The sequence below is a fragment of the Nyctereutes procyonoides genome, unplaced genomic scaffold (genome assembly GCF_905146905.1).
Source record: "Nyctereutes procyonoides isolate TBG_1078 unplaced genomic scaffold, NYPRO_anot_genome, whole genome shotgun sequence".
NCBI lineage: Eukaryota > Metazoa > Chordata > Mammalia > Carnivora > Canidae > Nyctereutes > Nyctereutes procyonoides.
Window position 1 is genome coordinate 7,413,324 of NW_026575042.1, and position 16,938 is coordinate 7,430,261.

General features: G+C 44.8%; 1 long non-coding RNA gene across 1 annotated transcript in view; it reads left to right on the forward strand.

Moving 5' to 3' along the window:
* LOC129507336 (uncharacterized) overlaps positions 1-15,067 on the forward strand; it is a 39,342-nt gene extending 24,275 nt beyond the window's left edge. The window contains exons 4-5 of the long non-coding RNA XR_008663958.1: positions 11,523-11,630; positions 14,773-15,067. This is a non-coding gene — a long non-coding RNA (uncharacterized LOC129507336). The remainder of the gene's footprint in view (positions 1-11,522; positions 11,631-14,772) is intronic.
* Positions 15,068-16,938: the final 1,871 nt, after the last annotated feature.

The window sequence follows — 16,938 nt, forward strand, 5'->3', positions numbered from 1 at the left end:
CAGGTGGGAGGTGGAATGGAACTTGCATGGGTGGGACTAGCCATCTTTCTTCTATAGCAGAGGTTCCCATAGTGCTGTTGGACTCACTGCGGGGCCATAATCAGTGAGAGCTGGAGATGGAGAGAGCGAGCCAGCAGGATTGGGCTGCATATTTTAAAAACTGGGGATGAGCTAGGGAAGTGGGTTGTGCTGGGCAATGTCACCTGTCCAGTGAGTTGGGGCAGCAAACAGTTGGGAACCCATATGAAGAGAAACAAGAGCCTTGGAGGAGGGGAGAATATGAGGAGGTGGTGCTTGTCAAAGAATAGAATGGGTTCCTGAGTCAGTCAGCTTGAATCTACATCCTGGCTCTATCCCTGACTGTGTGGGAGTGAATTTCTTATCCTTAAACAGTTTAATTTAATGTAACAGCTGGCCAATAACAGGCACTCAGTAAATGATGGCTATTATTGTTGCTGTTGTCAATAAAATGTGATTATATGAATCCAAATAGTTAATTATCAATTATCATTATCACAAATTAAACTTTAGATTCGAAGCCCCAGACCATCCCTACATGCACAGCCACCCACACCCAAAACATAATTATGTTTCAGAAATGCCCCTAGGGCCCAGCCTGACAGACTGAGACAAAGCCATAAGATATCATAAAGAAAAGATCCAACAGGCAGAGACTTCTACCATTGTGTTAAAAGGTAAATAAATAGTGGTCAGAGACAGAGAATTATGGTATAGACAGGGACCCAGATAACTGGCAGAGTTGGAACAAAAACCTAAAACACTTCCTGTTCTAATAAGATCCTTGGAAACTAGATACAGATATAGCCCATACTGCTTCAACGGGAGAATGAGCCTCCTGGAAGTACCCAGTGAGTACAAAGAACTGGACTTGAAAATGTAATTGTATTGTTAAAATAATTTCATGTATCACTGTTCAAAAAGATGGAATGCTGGAGAAAGTGCTGACCTGAGAGAAGTCCTAGATTCCACAGAGAGTCTGTTAGGATTTGTCCTATCTGAGAGGATTTATCCTCTCAAAGCCTGGCTTTCCCATATCAGTAGCCCCTGACCATCACATGCATTTCCCTCCTCCATCTTTGTGGACTTGCAACCGTGGCCAACTCTATCTGGAGCCTAATCTCACTCCTAGAGTGGAGAATGGGTATCAGGATGGGAGGAAGAGCTGAAATTTTAAACAAAGTGGTTGAGGAGATGTCTCTGAAAAGGTGACATTTGAGAGAAGACTTGAAGAAGATTATGGACTGAACTATGAGGGGCACCTGGGTGGCTCAGTGGTTGAGCGTCTGCCTTTGGCTCAGGTTGTGATCCCAGGGTCCTGGGATCAAGTCCTGCTTCTCCCTCCGCCTACATCTCTGCCTCTCTTTGTGTGTCTCATGAATAAATAAATAAAATCTTAAAAAAATAAAAAAAGGACTGAACTGTGGGATATCTGGGCAAAGAGGTTTCCAGGTAGACAGAAGAACCAGGGTCTGAGGCAGAAGCATATCTAGTTTGTGCAAGGAAAGACAGGGTGGCTGTAGCAGAGTAAGCAAGAGGTTAGAGAGATAAGCAAGGCAGATCATTTGGGCCTCATGTAAGGAGCTTTGACTTTACTTTGAATGAAATAGCAAGCCATTGGAGGCTCCCAAGAATAGGACTCTCCAAAGAATAACATGATCTGATTCATATTTTAATTTATTTATTTAAAGATTTTAGTTATTTATTCATGAGAGACACACACAGAGAGAGAGGCAGAGACACAGGCAGAGGGAGAAGCAGGCATGGGACTTGATTCCAGGTCTTCAGGATCACGCCCTGGGCTGAAGGCGGTGCTAAAACCGCTGAGCCACCCGGGCTGCCCTGATTCAAGTTTTAAAAGAATAACTGGCTGCAATGTTGGGAGTAGATTGTAGGGAGCAAGGGCAAAAGCCTGCGGGTTCACCAACAGGTCAAGGACAAGACAAGAAATCAGCAAAAGAGTTAACAGAGAAGTAGGAAAGAAACCATAGAGTCTGTTTTTCTGGAAGCCAAGAGAAGACTTTCAAAGGGGAAAGTGAGTCGTATTTAGACTCTTTCCAAGACTCTAATAGCAGCGAACATTTCAAAAAGCAAACCAAATCATGTCATTAGGCTTAAAACCCCTAAGTAAGTGAACCCCTAAGTTCCCACTGCCTTCAGGAAGAGTCCAAGGCAATTATCAGGCTTATTAAGCCTTTCGTGGCTGATCTCTACTTGCCTCATGCCAGACCTATCTGCTGCTCCCTAAACATGGAATGCAAGTTTATTGAAGGTACAGATGTTTCTCCTTCACTAGAACCTGAAAAAACTGTAAGAAATATTTTTGAATAAAATAAACAAATTTTTGAATAAATGAATGAAAAAATAAGACTCAAGTTTGGGACATATTAAATTGAGGTATTTATGGGACATAGAAAGTGAAGCATCTGGTTGAACAGTGATGTGCTGATAAGTGTTTATCAACTGGATTTGATAAAGCCCTGATTAGTAGCATTTGTTAAATGCCATGGTGTAAATACTCCCACTGTGGCCAATTTCAAGCTCCCCCTGTGACAATGCTAAACATACAGTCAGGAAGAGATGTGTACAATTGGTTCTCAGGAATCACTGTGGGCTCCAGCACATCACTGCCTGCACACAGGTGGATATGAGAGAGTCATGTTCTGGAGTGGGATGTAGGCTGGAGAGATGGATTTGGTAGTCATCTGCAGAGTGATGGTCAGGGGAACAAGAGGATGGCCCACAGAGTTGACTCAGGGTCAAACAAAGAGAACAAAGGTAGACTCTGAGGCAACATTAACATTCGTATGGCATGTGGAAAAGGAGCCTCATTGGAGGAGAAGGAGGCAGGAAGACCTGAAAGAGAAAATCTGTAGTACCAGGTTGGTAGAGCATCATGGAAGCCAGGGAGTAGGAATTCTCTAGGAGATATCCCATTGTCAAATAAAGCAGATATTTAGTAATGTAAGTGTTAGAAAATGTCTATTGCATTTCATAGTTAGCAAAGTTGTTGTTACTTACCTAGAATGGTGAGGGCAGCAGCCAGAGGAAAATGTTTGAAAAGGGAATGTATATAGTGAGGGAAGCAGGCATTTAGGGTGTTGTATTAGTTATCTATTGTTGCATAATAAATTACTGTCAAACTTAGTAGCTTAAAACAACAATAAACATTATCTCAAAGCTTCTGTGGGTCAGGAACACAGGAACAGCATAGCTGGGTAGTTCAGACCTAGATTCTCTCCTGAGGATGCAGTTAAGATATTGGCCAGAGCTGTGGTCACCTGACAGCTCATCTAGGTCTAGAGGTCCTGTTTCCAAGATAACTCACTCATATGGATGGCAAGCCAGTGCTGGCTGTTGGCAAGAGGCCTCAGTACTCTCCCACAAGAAACTCTCCATAGGGTTAACTAAATGTCCCAACAATATGGCATCTGGTTTCCTCCAGAGTGAGTGATACAAAAAGAGTATGGTGGAAATGCAACATTTTTCACCATCTAGCCTCAGAAGACATCCATCATCACTTCTCCAGTATCTTATTAATCACAAGGACCAGCCATGATTCAGTGTGGGTGGGAACGATACAAGTGCATGGATACCAAAAGGAAAGAATGACTAGGGGGCCATCTTGGAGGCCAGCTACTGGACATAGATGGAGACCAGACATGGAGGGTTGTGGGTCCTGGTAAGATTAATTGGGCTCAGGGTTGGAAACAGAACTCTGATGTAAAGTTGCTTCATAGAATCACAGGTATTTTTGGGTTCCCCAATAGAGTTGTGTCAGGCCCTCAGTACCAGTACATCATTCTGCAGACTTTGAGGTGAATGCAGGAAGAGGCCTAACAATATGGAGAATTTTTTCTGGAGGACCACGGGCTAGGAAAGGCTGAGGCCAGCCATGTTGCCTCATTGTTGAGCTTATTTCAAACACAGATTCCTCCCCTGGAAGGTACACAATGACTGGACCTAGAAATCAGTGTGCAGGATGGAAGTAGCATCATTATCAGAATGTAATGATTCAGTGTGACCTTAATGATTAGGGTTTACCTCTTTTGTTTGACCTCTGAGATTTTATTTTTTTCCAATAGTAAAATATGCAATTTGGTGAAAATGCTTTTCCTTTGTAATTTTGTGTGTCATAAATCTATAAGGGCTTAAAATGGTATATACAACACCTCCTATAATGTCTGAAGATCTGAATTAAATTTGTGGACCAACTAGAATTTTCTGGTTAATCATCTTTTGAGGAATTCTCTGTTGCTGCCATCTTGTGGCCACCTAGAATAATAACAACTAGAGTGTTGCCTTTGGTCTTACCAACCACGGACCAGACAATGCCCAGAGTCTCCTCATCCAACAGTCCTCTGGATTCTGAATGAATATTTCCTTTGCAGGTTGCCAATTTGCAAGGCAGTCTATATCTACATTGTAAATATTTTAGTATTAGAAAGTTCTTTCTGATACTGAGCCAAATTCTGCCTTAGTCTCATTTCCATCCAATCTGTCCTTTTTCTATTGTCTATTTTTTTCATTTCCATACTTTTTATTCTTAGACTATGTTGCATCCTTTATCCCTCCTTACATGATACAATTTCTAGAGCCCTCATCATCCTATACTTCTCTCTCAGGTCAGGTTCCCTAGACAGGGAGTCTTGTGCAAGTGATTTGTTGGAGGCAAGCCCTCAGGGTACACCTGTAGAGATATGAGGGATGCTGGACGGGGCAGGAGACAGAGATGAGCAAGTATGTGGTCTCAGCTGGAGCCGAGGCTAAGGGTGATCCCCAGGGCAGCTCCAGAGCATGAATAGCATCATAGAGATCTCACCATGAGATGTTTGGTTCAGCCTTTTATATTCTATGCCACTCAGGCATTGGCTCTGGAAGTATGAGGAGTTCGGAGCAACCTTCCAGAGTAAAGTGGTTCCTGTTCCCCTTGTAAGGGGTTCCAGGAGCGGGGTACAGGTGGGCGCTGTTAGCAGACAGCAGTCATGACTTGTGAGGAATGGATGCCTAGGACAAGGGATTTGTCTACCTTCTGTTAAGATCCTGTCTCAGTTGTAACACCCAGACCAAGACCCACATATTCCAGATGCAGCTGACCTGTAGAATTTGAGTGGGACATTAAATCCCATTCTTTTTAGCCCAGGGTCTATAGTCTAGGCTCACACTGGGGCTGTGCTAATCTAACCCCTAAGATGTTTTCACATAACATCGTTCCCAAGCCAAATGTCTTCCATCAGTGCATATAGCATGGTGATACCAAAAGGAAAAGCACTTTTGTTACCTTAAAATTTTATGTTGATGTTTTAAATTCACTTTCTAGGGGCTCCTGGGTGGCTCAGTGGTTAAGCGTCTGCCTTTGGCTCAGGTCGTGATCCTGGGGTCCTGGGATGGAGTCCCGCATTGGGCTCCCCACAGGGATCCTGTTTTTTCCTCTGGCTATGTCTCTGCCTCTCTCTCTGTGTCCCCTTCATAAACAAACAAAATCTTTTAAAAAATAATTTTGTTTTGGATATATGAAATTTTGAAATGATTTTCAGGCATCCAATGAAGAATTTTTTTTTAAGATTTTATTTATTCATTCATGAGAGATGCACAGAAAGAGGCAGAGACACCGGCAGAGGGAGAAACAGGCTCCATGCAGGAAACCCGTTGTGGGGCTTGATCCCGGGACTCCAGGGTCACGGCCTGGGCAGAAGGCGGGCACTAAACCACTGAGCCACCCAGGGATCCCTCCAATGAAGAATTTAAGCAGGCACTTGGCAAAAAGAATCAAATTATTCCCATGGAGCTGATCACTGTGTAGTTGCTCCAGCAACAAGTCCCTCCTGTGACATGATGTCGGTCACTGCCAAGGCTTTCTCCTTGGTGATTGATGTCACTTAACTGGAGACAGCATTATATCAGACTCCATTCTGTGGTACTGAGAACATAAACAGCTAGGCTTTACTGTTGGTGGCAGCTGCTCTCCAGATGCCAGAATCACCTCCTGAGACCTTTTACTGCGTTAAAAAAAAAATAGTCCCAGATGCTGCTTTCCACAAACCTCACACTTCTGTCTTCTCAGATGTTTTTAAAATATATTAGCTCATAAAGTGGAAGCCATTATCAGACTCATTTATTTTTCATGAAGTGTTGTAACAGGAATCATGGATTCAGCAAGTGAAGCTGAAAGTCAAATTAATAATGCATATTAAGTACGCCCGATCGGCGCTCTTGTCATCCTAACATCACTGAGAGTGTTAGACCAAAGGGGCGTTCATGGGGCAACATGGTCACACTCTGCATCCCTTCTGCAGGGAGACTGATAGTGAAGCAACCAGGTGAATCTGAGCTTTCAGCTTACGTTAGTGGTTCTTCAGCATTCACGAGCAGAAAACAGTCCGAGGGTGACTCTAACTCAGTAAGCCTCTTTTTCACCTTACCTTCCTTCCTATCAGACAATGATCGAGCCCTAGAACCTGCATATTATCAAGCCCTCTAATTGATTTTTTCTTTTCTTTTCTTTTTTTTTTTAAAGATTTTATTTATTTATTCATGAGAGATACAGAGAAAGAGAGAGAGAGGCAGAGACACAGGCAGAGGGAGAAGCAGGCTCCATGCAGGGAGCCCGACGTGGGACTCGATCCCGGGTCTCCAGGATCACGTCCCAGGCTGAAGGCGGCGCTAAACCGCTGAGCCACCCGGGCTGCCCTCTGATTTTCATTTGGGGGTTCACAGAACATGGTACAAGAAGCTGGCCTCAAGAAACCCATAACTGATATTGTGGTTGTCTCACTAACATTCATTTCATCCCGCTCTGAGCTCACACACGCTGAAGCTCGGTCGTATTTGGTACCCACACTGCTCTGCTCAGCTACATACTCTGCGCGGGTGGGGCTGATTGGTCTATGGCGATAGTGGTTTTCCTATTCCCCTTCCCAGGGATTGGTTTAGACAGGCTTCTGGGAAAGATTTTCTCATTCCAAATAAAAGACATACTGGAAAAGACGATCTCTTTTCCTGGGCATGGCTATGTCCAAATGTGGAGGCTGGCACTGGGGTCGCCACCTTGTGACAATGAGAGGGAGGCTAGTACAGAGGTGCAGCCTGCCCACCAGGGTGACAGAGCAGCGGGATGTCTTTGAGTCATGGAATTATCCTAGAGCTGTCCTAGCCTTGGACTTCCAGGTGTTTCCTTGCTGTTTAGCCAGATGAATTTGAGATTCTTTTGTTTTCTGCTAAAAACATTCTGACTGATACTGAACTTATATGTGCACTTTACAAAAAAAATGATTTTATTTATTCATGAGAGACATAGAGATGCAGAGACACAGGCAGAGGAAGAAGCAGACTCCCCATAGGGAGGCCGATGTGGGACTCGATCCCGGGTCTCCAGGATCATGACTTGAGCCAAAGGCAGACACTCAACCGCTGGGCCACCCAGGTGCCCCTGCACCCTTCTGATTCAAGGTTTAAGCTCTCTGTATTCTACTACTGAATGCTATAATGTAACGTCTCCGTGGGCTCCCCAGAAGCAGATTCTGACATAGGAGTTGGAGGGTAGATGATTTATTGAGGTTGTGATCTCAGGGCAAGCCAGTAAAGGAGGAGGGAGATAGAATAGGAAAAGGGAGTAGTCTCAGGCAAAGTCTATCCTCGGTCTGATCCATAGGAGGTTCTGGATCTGTGTAGTCTTATATGGTAACCACCACCTACATGTACCTATTTACATTTAAAGGAATTAAAAGGAATTAAAGTTTAAAATTCAGTTCCTTGGTCTCCTTGCCCTATTCAACCAGTGGCTCCCACGTTGAATAGGGCAGACAGAAACATTTCTGTCACCACAGAAAATTCTACTGGACAATTATGTGTAAATTATAACACACAGTTGCCCTACCTTGATGCCTCTGCACTGCAGTTTTGGTCAATCATTGCTGTCTGGTAGGGAGTGGTGACATAACCCCTCCACAAAGATCCCAGGAGGTGGCTCCTATCAGCCAAGGGCAATTCCCCAGGGCAGAGCACAGAAGGTCACAGCACCTGTAGCAGCAGCACCCCCAGCAGCTCCAGATTGGCCATTGGGTAAAGGAACCTAAGGGAAGTACCAACAATGACTACTACCATGGTGTCAAGCAGGCATGAGCTGAGATGCAATACTTTTGACAGAGTGATTAGGGAACCCCCTTCCCTGCTATTCCAGAATCAGGGAATTTACAATCTCCTGGAATTACTACTAGGGAGCACCTTTGTTCCATATCAACCCCAGGTTCAGATGTGTACCAACTCCAGAGATACTCAGATTTCAGGGGGAACACTGGCGGCTCAGAGAGCAGCCTCTAAGAGAGAAAGACACATGGCCCAGTGAGTAAGACCTAGAAAAAGTGCCCTATGTCAAAGAGGGGTGGTGACTCTGTGCAGAATGTGGAGCTGCTACCAGAACTGCTTCAACTAGCCTCTGTGCCCCACTAGAAAGAAAGCGGGGGTATAAATTATTATTAAGTGCCCATTATGCTTCTATAATACATCTTCCTATGTTTTACATCTGTCTATTCTGTTTACCTCTTTATATGACACCAACTTTGTAATGCCATCTTGTATAAAAAGAATAGAAAATAATTAAGTCTTTCATCTTGCATGGTTTATCAAAATGTCTTATTATTGCAGCTTTAGAAATGCTTCTTTGGGGCACCTGGGTGGCCCAGTGGTTGAGCATCTTCCTTTGGCTCAGGTCATGGTCCTGGGGTCCTGGGATTGAGTCCCACATCAGCCTCGCAGGGAGCCTGCTTCTCCCTCTGCCTATGTGTCTGCCTCTCTCTCTTTGCCTCTCATGAATTTTTTTTTAAATTTTTATTTATTTATGATAGTCACACACACAGAGAGAGAGAGAGAGGCAGAGACACAGGCAGAGGGAGAAGCAGGCTCCATGCACCGGGAGCCCGACGCGGGACTCGATCCCGGGTCTCCAGGATCGCGCCCTGGGCCAAAGGCAGGCGCCAAACCGCTGCGCCACCCAGGGATCCCGAATTTTTTTTTTTTTAAAGAAACACTTCTTTTAGCTCTACAGTTTGTTAGGGAAAGTGACGCATCCTTACCTTCCTCCTCATTTCCTTGGTCGGAGTTAATTCTTCCCTAGGGGAAGTCCTCAGATAACACAAGCATGGAATTTCACTCTCCTTGACCTCCCAATAGCTGCTGTCGGAGTGGCTGGTCTAGCTTAGGTCAGATCTTCACTGCCCTGAGGACCTATTCCATCTGATAGTTTGGCCCCGATGGCAGGATGGTGGTGGTAGGTGGTGGTGTGGGAGGAGGTGGCCTAAGCCAGTCATAGTAACCCCTGAGCAGAAAGCAGAGGAGCTTTTCTTTCAGATATTTTTCCTTGGGTCAAAGATAGAATCCAGAGACTAAACGATGGTAGTGATGTTCTACTCATATTCCCTCAGTGAGCATCAGCCCAACTTCCAACTGTGGGCACCTGCAACTTTGTCTTAGGGCTGTTCTCTGGCCACTGATGCCCATTTTGTTCATGTGTGTGGTGGGCTGCGGGTGTCCAGGAATTGCTGTCCTTCCGCTCACCAACCCTCACTCCTCACTAGTTTTCAACCAATGATTAATGTAAGTTAGTATATAATACCAACGCTCCTCATCCCTTGGATAGGATACTTAAGCATGAGTCTACACTGGCTCCGAGTGCCCCATGATGACAGTCATCCTCATGGTAATTGGCTTGATAATGTCTGAACTCCCTTTATTTGACTGCCTTTCCCATGCTGTCTCACTTCCCCTCTTACTGGTTTTGTTTTGTTTGCTCCTAAAATGAACTGTTTGCATTTGAGTCATTGTATCAGTATGTGCTTCTGGGGGAACCCAATGACAATCCTAGGAAAAGTCCACCTGGCCAGTTATCACTGGGAACCACTGCCCATCCTGAGCCCTAGAACAATCATCAGGTTACAAGAGCTAGAGTAGAATGCCTTGTTTCTACTTCTGCTGAACAGTTAGTTTTATTCTGGAGTGAAGATTATTAGCAAATGTATAAGACATTCAACATGCTGCTTGCTCCTATCATTTTTTTTCCCCATCACTCTTTCAGTTTTAAAGCTGATACTTTGGGGATCCCTGGGTGACGCAGCGGTTTGGCGCCTGCCTTTGGCCCAGGGCGCGATCCTGGAGACCCGGGATCGAGTCCCACATCGCGCTCCCGGTGCATGGAGCCTGCTTCTCCCTCTGCCTGTGTCTCTGCCTCTCTCTCTCTCTCTCTCTGTGGGACTATCATAAATAAATAAAAATTTAAAAAAAATTTAAAAAAAAAGCTGATACTTTGTTCTCCAACTCCTGTTGTTTATCTCTTAGTTGGCTCAGAACTTGAAATGAGAGTACGAGGTTATTAATTGAGTCTCCTGACTCCTGTTGCAATAAGCATAGTAGGAAGGTAGCAATTCAGGATGAGCAAAATCCAGGTAGACAGGTCAGAGGGTGGCTAGGTGCTGGCCACCGGCCTGAGGGGAGGAGCAAATCTACAGTCCAGAGGGGAGGAGGCATACCAAAATAAGAATTCAGGAAAAGAGACAAGGCAAAAGCCCAATAATCAGAGCATTTGGGGATGCTGGGGATGTGATCCTGTTGATGAGACCAGAGCTCATTTATCAGAACTGGATCACTACAACCAGAGTGGGGTAATATCATCCCTGCTGATGCATAGCTTATGGGGCCTGAGCTAGTCAGATGCTTCCTTTATCAGTCTACGATGAAGCCTGGGGGCAGGAGGCTGGGCTGAAGCTGTGAGCAGAAGAGAACCAGCAAGGAAGGAAACAGGCCAGTACTGATCCATTCTGTAACTGGATATTGAAAAGACTAGCTCGATTCTATCCCTCTTGTTTGTAATGGGGCAATACTGTGCTTTGTTAAGCCATGGAGAGGAAAATGCCATTCTTTTGTCTCTTTTCTCAGATTTTGCAGACTTTGACCTTTGAAAGCTCTCTTGCTTATCTTGTATCTTTCATCTTCTCTGTCAAGGCTCATGAATCATGAGAGGACCTTGGCTGCTCTAAATGACTTCAAATCTCTCTGGTTCCAGATAAGTTAGAGAGCAGGTATACAGGTCAGGGCTCTGAGTTACAAGGGATAGGACCTAGGGCGTCTTGGACTGGAACTGTGGACTTGCTGCCAATAGGACACTCTCGCTCCATCCAGTTCTCAACACCCTTTGTCCCGCTTTTCTTCACATGTTCATCTTACTCCCTCTGCGGGTAGGCCTTTCTGACACCTTTAATCCACCATCCCCCAGCACCTTTCATCCCCAAGTTTACTGATGTCAGCAGAAAGAGGTCTGTGCATCACTTCCTGGGAAGGACACTCACAGGTTCTGCCTAGATCTTATGCCCATTTCATGGCCCAGCATATAACAGGCAATCAGTAAGTATTCTTGAATGAATGAATGAATGAATGGAGTTATCATGGCACATGTAGCAGAAATATAGCTCCATTGTTATAAATTAATACATTTTAGTTGATGTCTCCATCTCCAGATACTGGTTTATGGGCATGCACTTGCTTCTGAGAGCTGTCTGCACTCAGTGTGTTGAGGAAACAGTTTCTGAGCCTGCAAGATTGAGAGTTTTGCTAAATTCAGCAAGGTAAGTAAATGCCACCCTGGGGGGTCTCCTGGACAAAAGCCTGTTCTACTTTCTCAGATATCAGCCTGCTCTATGCTGTTGATAGAATTTATGCCTGTCGCTGTTTGAATCTCTACCCTGAGAACTACACAAGGAACGTAGTTTTCAAATTTATGTTCAGGGGCACCTGGGTGGCTCAGGTCATGATCCTGGAGTCCCAGGATCAAGCCCTGCATCAAGCCTCACAGTGGGCTCCCTGCTCAGTGGGGAGTCTACTTCTCCCTCTGCCCCTCACTCCACTTGTGCTCTCTCTCTCACTCTCTTAGATAAATAAAATCTTTTAAAAAACCAACCCTTATCTTCACGATATCACTGCAAAGTGACTGTCAGATAAGGTCTTATTGTCTCTGCTCAATAACTAGGAAAATCTAAGCATATATTGGGTAGGTTGGTGTTTTCCAGGATTTCTTTCTCAGAATGTGAGCCCCCTGAGTATCCACGGAAAGGGGATTCATAGTCAATAATGATTAGGAAACCTCTGATTGACTTACAGTGCATGTTAGTATATTAAAGGCTCTGAAAGAAAGTATAGTTATGAAACCTATATGAACTGAAATCTTTCTTACATTGAACAAAAATGATTTTACAGAATGATTGGATGCTAAGCCTCCTACTTCTACATCTACCTTCTCTTGTTCCCTGTTTTCCTAGATGATCTCTTTCCACCTAAAACCAGTCCCTTCATCTATGCCCAGCATCTTATCCCCTCCCCCATCCTCAGGACTCTCCTTTGCTTTTTTTGCTACAAGAAAGCCCTTATTGTTTCCATTTAGTCCAGGGTTTGGGAGAGGGCTACAGGGTGGTTCAAGAGCTTCTTTGTAGCTGCAGTGAAGCTCATGCAGAAGCCCTGACACAGGGGGACACCAATGAGGTCCCTTAAGGGCTGCTGAGGCCCCAAGGAACCTAGTTGTGCCTGCAGGTGAGTCTTATAGAAGAGATACTCACCCAGCCCAGTGTGGGGGCCAGCCAGCCCTTGGAGATATGTCAAGCGGTTGACCATCTTCTTGATGAGTTTCACCTCCTCATCTAGGAAGTGGTTCTCTGGGAAGTTACAGAGCTGAGGGTCTGCGTGGGAGAATGCACGGCATGCAGATTCAAAAGGGCATGTTTCAGTTTCATTCCTGGATCACAGTAGCTAGCTCCCTTGGTGTCCAGGGTTTTACCCCACTTATCCTGGGGCAGCTTCTGCGTGTCCTGGAAGAGGGCATGGCCCCCACCTTCATGGTTCTCCTTGGCCAACTCCAGGAATAAGTGGTCCATGTCCTTCAGAACCACATCATTGGGTTGAAATAGAAGCCCAGAGAGAGAGAGATAGGGATGGGAGACCCACAGATGGATGTTGACAAGTGGTTGACAGTGGCCTCCACCTTGATGGAATAATTCTGACAAATCTGGGAGTTCCTGGTTGGTTGCCAATAAAAAGCTATGCACACACACACACACACACACACACAAACACAGGTGTTCACTGATCCCAGAGGCAGAGAATGACTGAGACAATGGGACAGCTGGAAGAGAGGTTGGAGGGTGGTTGGAGGCTGAAAGAAGTCATGTCCCTGGGTCCCATCCAAACACTTAAAGCAAGAGACAGATCCAGGGGACCATCCGGATGCACCACCTCTTGTATCCCTTTATCTGTTTTTGGATCAATACATTCTCACTCCTGGATCTTTCCAATCAGCATTTACACAAACTCAAGGGCCTAAATCCTTGCTTTCAATGTGGTCAATGAACCAGCATTCTCAACATCATCCAGTTGATGGTAAGGTAGACATTGGGCAGTCATTGGTCTCATCTTTGTGACAGCACCTGACTCCCTTGCCCTGTGAACTTTGCACTATGTGATCAGTGTGTAGAGTCCACTTGAGAATTTTGAGCTCTAATTTGTTGCAGAAATGACATTCTCAGAGGATACCAGTCATTTTCCAGTTTGTTGTCAGGTCTGCTCTCCTCTCTTGATACTACAAGGGGCTGATCCTATACTTCTATTTCCAGGCTCTCTTGCCAACTGGGTGCTGTCAGTAGGAAGCATTGGTGGAAGATTGAGAGTGGGAGGGAGGGAGTGTCTCCAGCACCACTTTTGTGATTCTGGTCTTGCTCCTGTACTCTGTTAACACCATCTCTTGTCCTTGGTCCTCCAGCCCCAGGGATGGTGAAAGCTCCCTGCTCTTGCTAATCTTTCTGTGGCTTCACCATCCCTTGTTTGGCTTTTTGATTTTCCTAATACTTATATAACAGGTTCCCCATACCAGATATGGGTTGTGCTTTCCTGAGTGCACCCTGACTGATATATGGAAGTAGCAGAAAATGGGGGTTGGGGGAGGGAGAACATTTGAGAAATAGGCAAATTCTCTTTTTAAAAGATGTTATTTATTTATTTGAGGGGGAGTACAGAGAGAGAGGGAGAGAGAGAATCCCTAGCAGACTCTGGCGGAACACAGAGCCCGATACGGGGCTTGATCCCATGACCCTGAAATCATGACCTGAGCCGAAATCAAGAGTCAGATGCTCAATTGACTGAGCCACCCAGGTGCCCCTAGGGAAATAGGCAAATTCTACTTGACTCAGTAGGCAACCTTGAAGTCCGGGCACATGGTAATGGGGACCAGGAGGCAATGACAGCATATTTGTATCATAAGTTCTGAGCTACCCTCACTCCAATAACACTTTCCTTTGAAAGCTAATGCCCTCCAATCTGGTGGTTGTGGGAAAGTCTTATGAATAGAGAAAAGAGAAGGTTACAGAGGATAATCCATCACCTTGCACTTGAGTGACTCTGGTTGTAAGTCACAAATAAATCAGTGTTGTTGTGTAGCTGCCTGGGGTGGGAGTCAGAGGAGTTGTCTCACAACAGAAACTTCTTCATCTGGAAACAGATTGGGGACTATTTCTTTTGGCTGCATGCATAGCTGGTCTGGTTGGGCCAGTTGCTGAATTGTCATAGTGGTTGGGGCCTATTGTCAAATGTCAATATTTTCACAGTCATCCCACATTGCCAAGCTACAGCTCACCCTGGCATCTGTCCCTTGGCTCTGGGAGGACAGGCAATTCTTTCATACATAATGGGAAAAGATACAAGAGAGACTGTCTTTTTCTCTCAAAGGCTGTTCAAGTAGAAAGCCAGTGTACTCTGAATAATGCCTTTTCAAATGGAGGAAGAATTGAATTCTAGAATCGCATACTCCTGGAACAGTTGGAGATGGCAGTTTGCTGAGTATGATTTTTGCAAGAAGATTCTGTAACGAAATGTTGGCCTCAGGACACCTGGGTGGCTCAACGGTTGAGCATCTGCCTTCGGCTCAGGGTGTGATCCCAGGATCAGGGATCGAGTCCCACATCGGGCTCCCTGCGGGCAGCCTGCTTCTCCCTCTGCCTATGTCTCTGCCTCTCTCTCTGTGTGTGTCTCTCATGAATAAATAAAAATCCTTTTTTTTTAAAGAAACATTGGCCTCAAAGTCAGAAATAGTGTATTTAATCAGAATATTGCATGTTTGTATATGTGTGTATATATACTATGTATAATATAGATATATTTGTATAGGTATGTTTTCATCTTTCCAGTGTCCCTTGAACAACATGACAATTATACCATGCCTGGAAATATAGACAGAGCTAAGGCTGAGTGCAAGGTAGGTAGGAATTGCATGCATAAGGACACTCATCAGCCAAGATGTTTCCCATTCCTTTTCCTCCAGAGGTTAAACCACTCCCCCTGGAGAGCTGTGGAACAGGTGTGTGGGGTGTGGTCTAAGATGAGAGCACTTTCTGGGAAGGAATGCGTCTTTACCTTTCACACACTGAAGACACAGCTTGAGCTGGAGGTGGGGCAGGTAGAGCTTTCAGCAGAGACTAGAGGTCCCAACTATCTGCCCAGTGTGAGGAGAGGTAACCCAACACTCTCCTGGCTGCCATGGGAACCATGGAGGGCAATTAGTGGGTGATTACTCCTGGTAGAAGGTGGGCACATGTGATTTCTCCTCTAAAAGTCTTAAAGGTGCAGACATGAGCATCCCAGCCCCTCATAAAAGTGGGACATGTGTCCTTTTGTCTCTGAGTTGAAACCTCAAGCCTAACGCTTTTAATAATGCCTTATTGACTTTGATTTTATTCATCTCTTCCTATAGGAGCCTCATTCCTGCAAACCCTGGTTAAGGTAGAGATCCTTAGCTTTTGTGTTGAAAACAAATTTCCAGGGGTGCCTGAGTAGCTCAGTCAGTTAAGTGCCTGCCTTTGCCTCAGGTTATGATGCCAGGGTCCTGGGACAGAGCTCCGCGTGGGGCTCCCTGCTCAGCGGGGAGCCTGTTTCTCCCTTTCCTCCCTGCTTGTGCTCTTCTATCTTGGTCTCTCTCTCTCTCTCTCTCTCTCTCTCTCTCAAATAAACAAATAAAATCTTAAAAAAGAAAGAAAACAAATTTCCATGGTTAGAAAAATGACGGTTAAAAAGTCTGTATTTTTTAGCCTTTTTTTTTTTTTTTAGATCTAATTAGCTTTATTAAGCAATTCATGCACTGGGCAACATCCCATCTAGCCAATAGAGAGATGCTCCCTAGCTCTGATTTTCTTAAACTGCAAGTGTGATCCTTTAAAAATTGATGGCAATCGCTTCTCGGCCTTTTGGCTAAGATCAAGTGTAAAAATTGATGGCAGAAAAAGGCTTTATTGTTTACAATTCCCTTCCTTCTTCCTAAGGAGGCAGTCTCTAGTAACCAGAGGATTTTCTGTTTGTTAAGGGCAAAATCAACTTCCCTGTAACAATTGCCTCTCTAGCCCATGAGGACAGAGTTAAGTGATAGATGTGGGAATGCAAGATTAGAAATGTTGAGCAAAGGAGGCTCTACTTCAGGAACGAGACAGACATGGCTGGAGGCCCAGTGGAGGAAGCTGAGCCAAATAGGGCTGACAGATGAGGGAGGAGATCTAGACATCCACTCGGAGGGCAGCAGGCAGGGTGGTTTGGGGAGAAAAGATATGCTTAATAAGATGATTTAGAGTAAAATATGGTGCACTGGAGTATGTAAACCACAACCTGTGTTCTCTTTAGAAAATCTAGATTCTGGTAATTCTAGATTCTGAAGTGAAAAACCAATTTTTACTATTGCATAATGGAGTCTGTTTTCTTTTGGAGAGTCAATTGAAGTAGTATCTTGTTCGGAGATGAGACTCAGCCACAGGTTATATAAAAATCTTGAATATACAGTTTAAATGTTCAAAAGATACAGAAACACACAAAGTAAAAAGCGAAAATTGCACTCTCCCTATTTTGATTCAG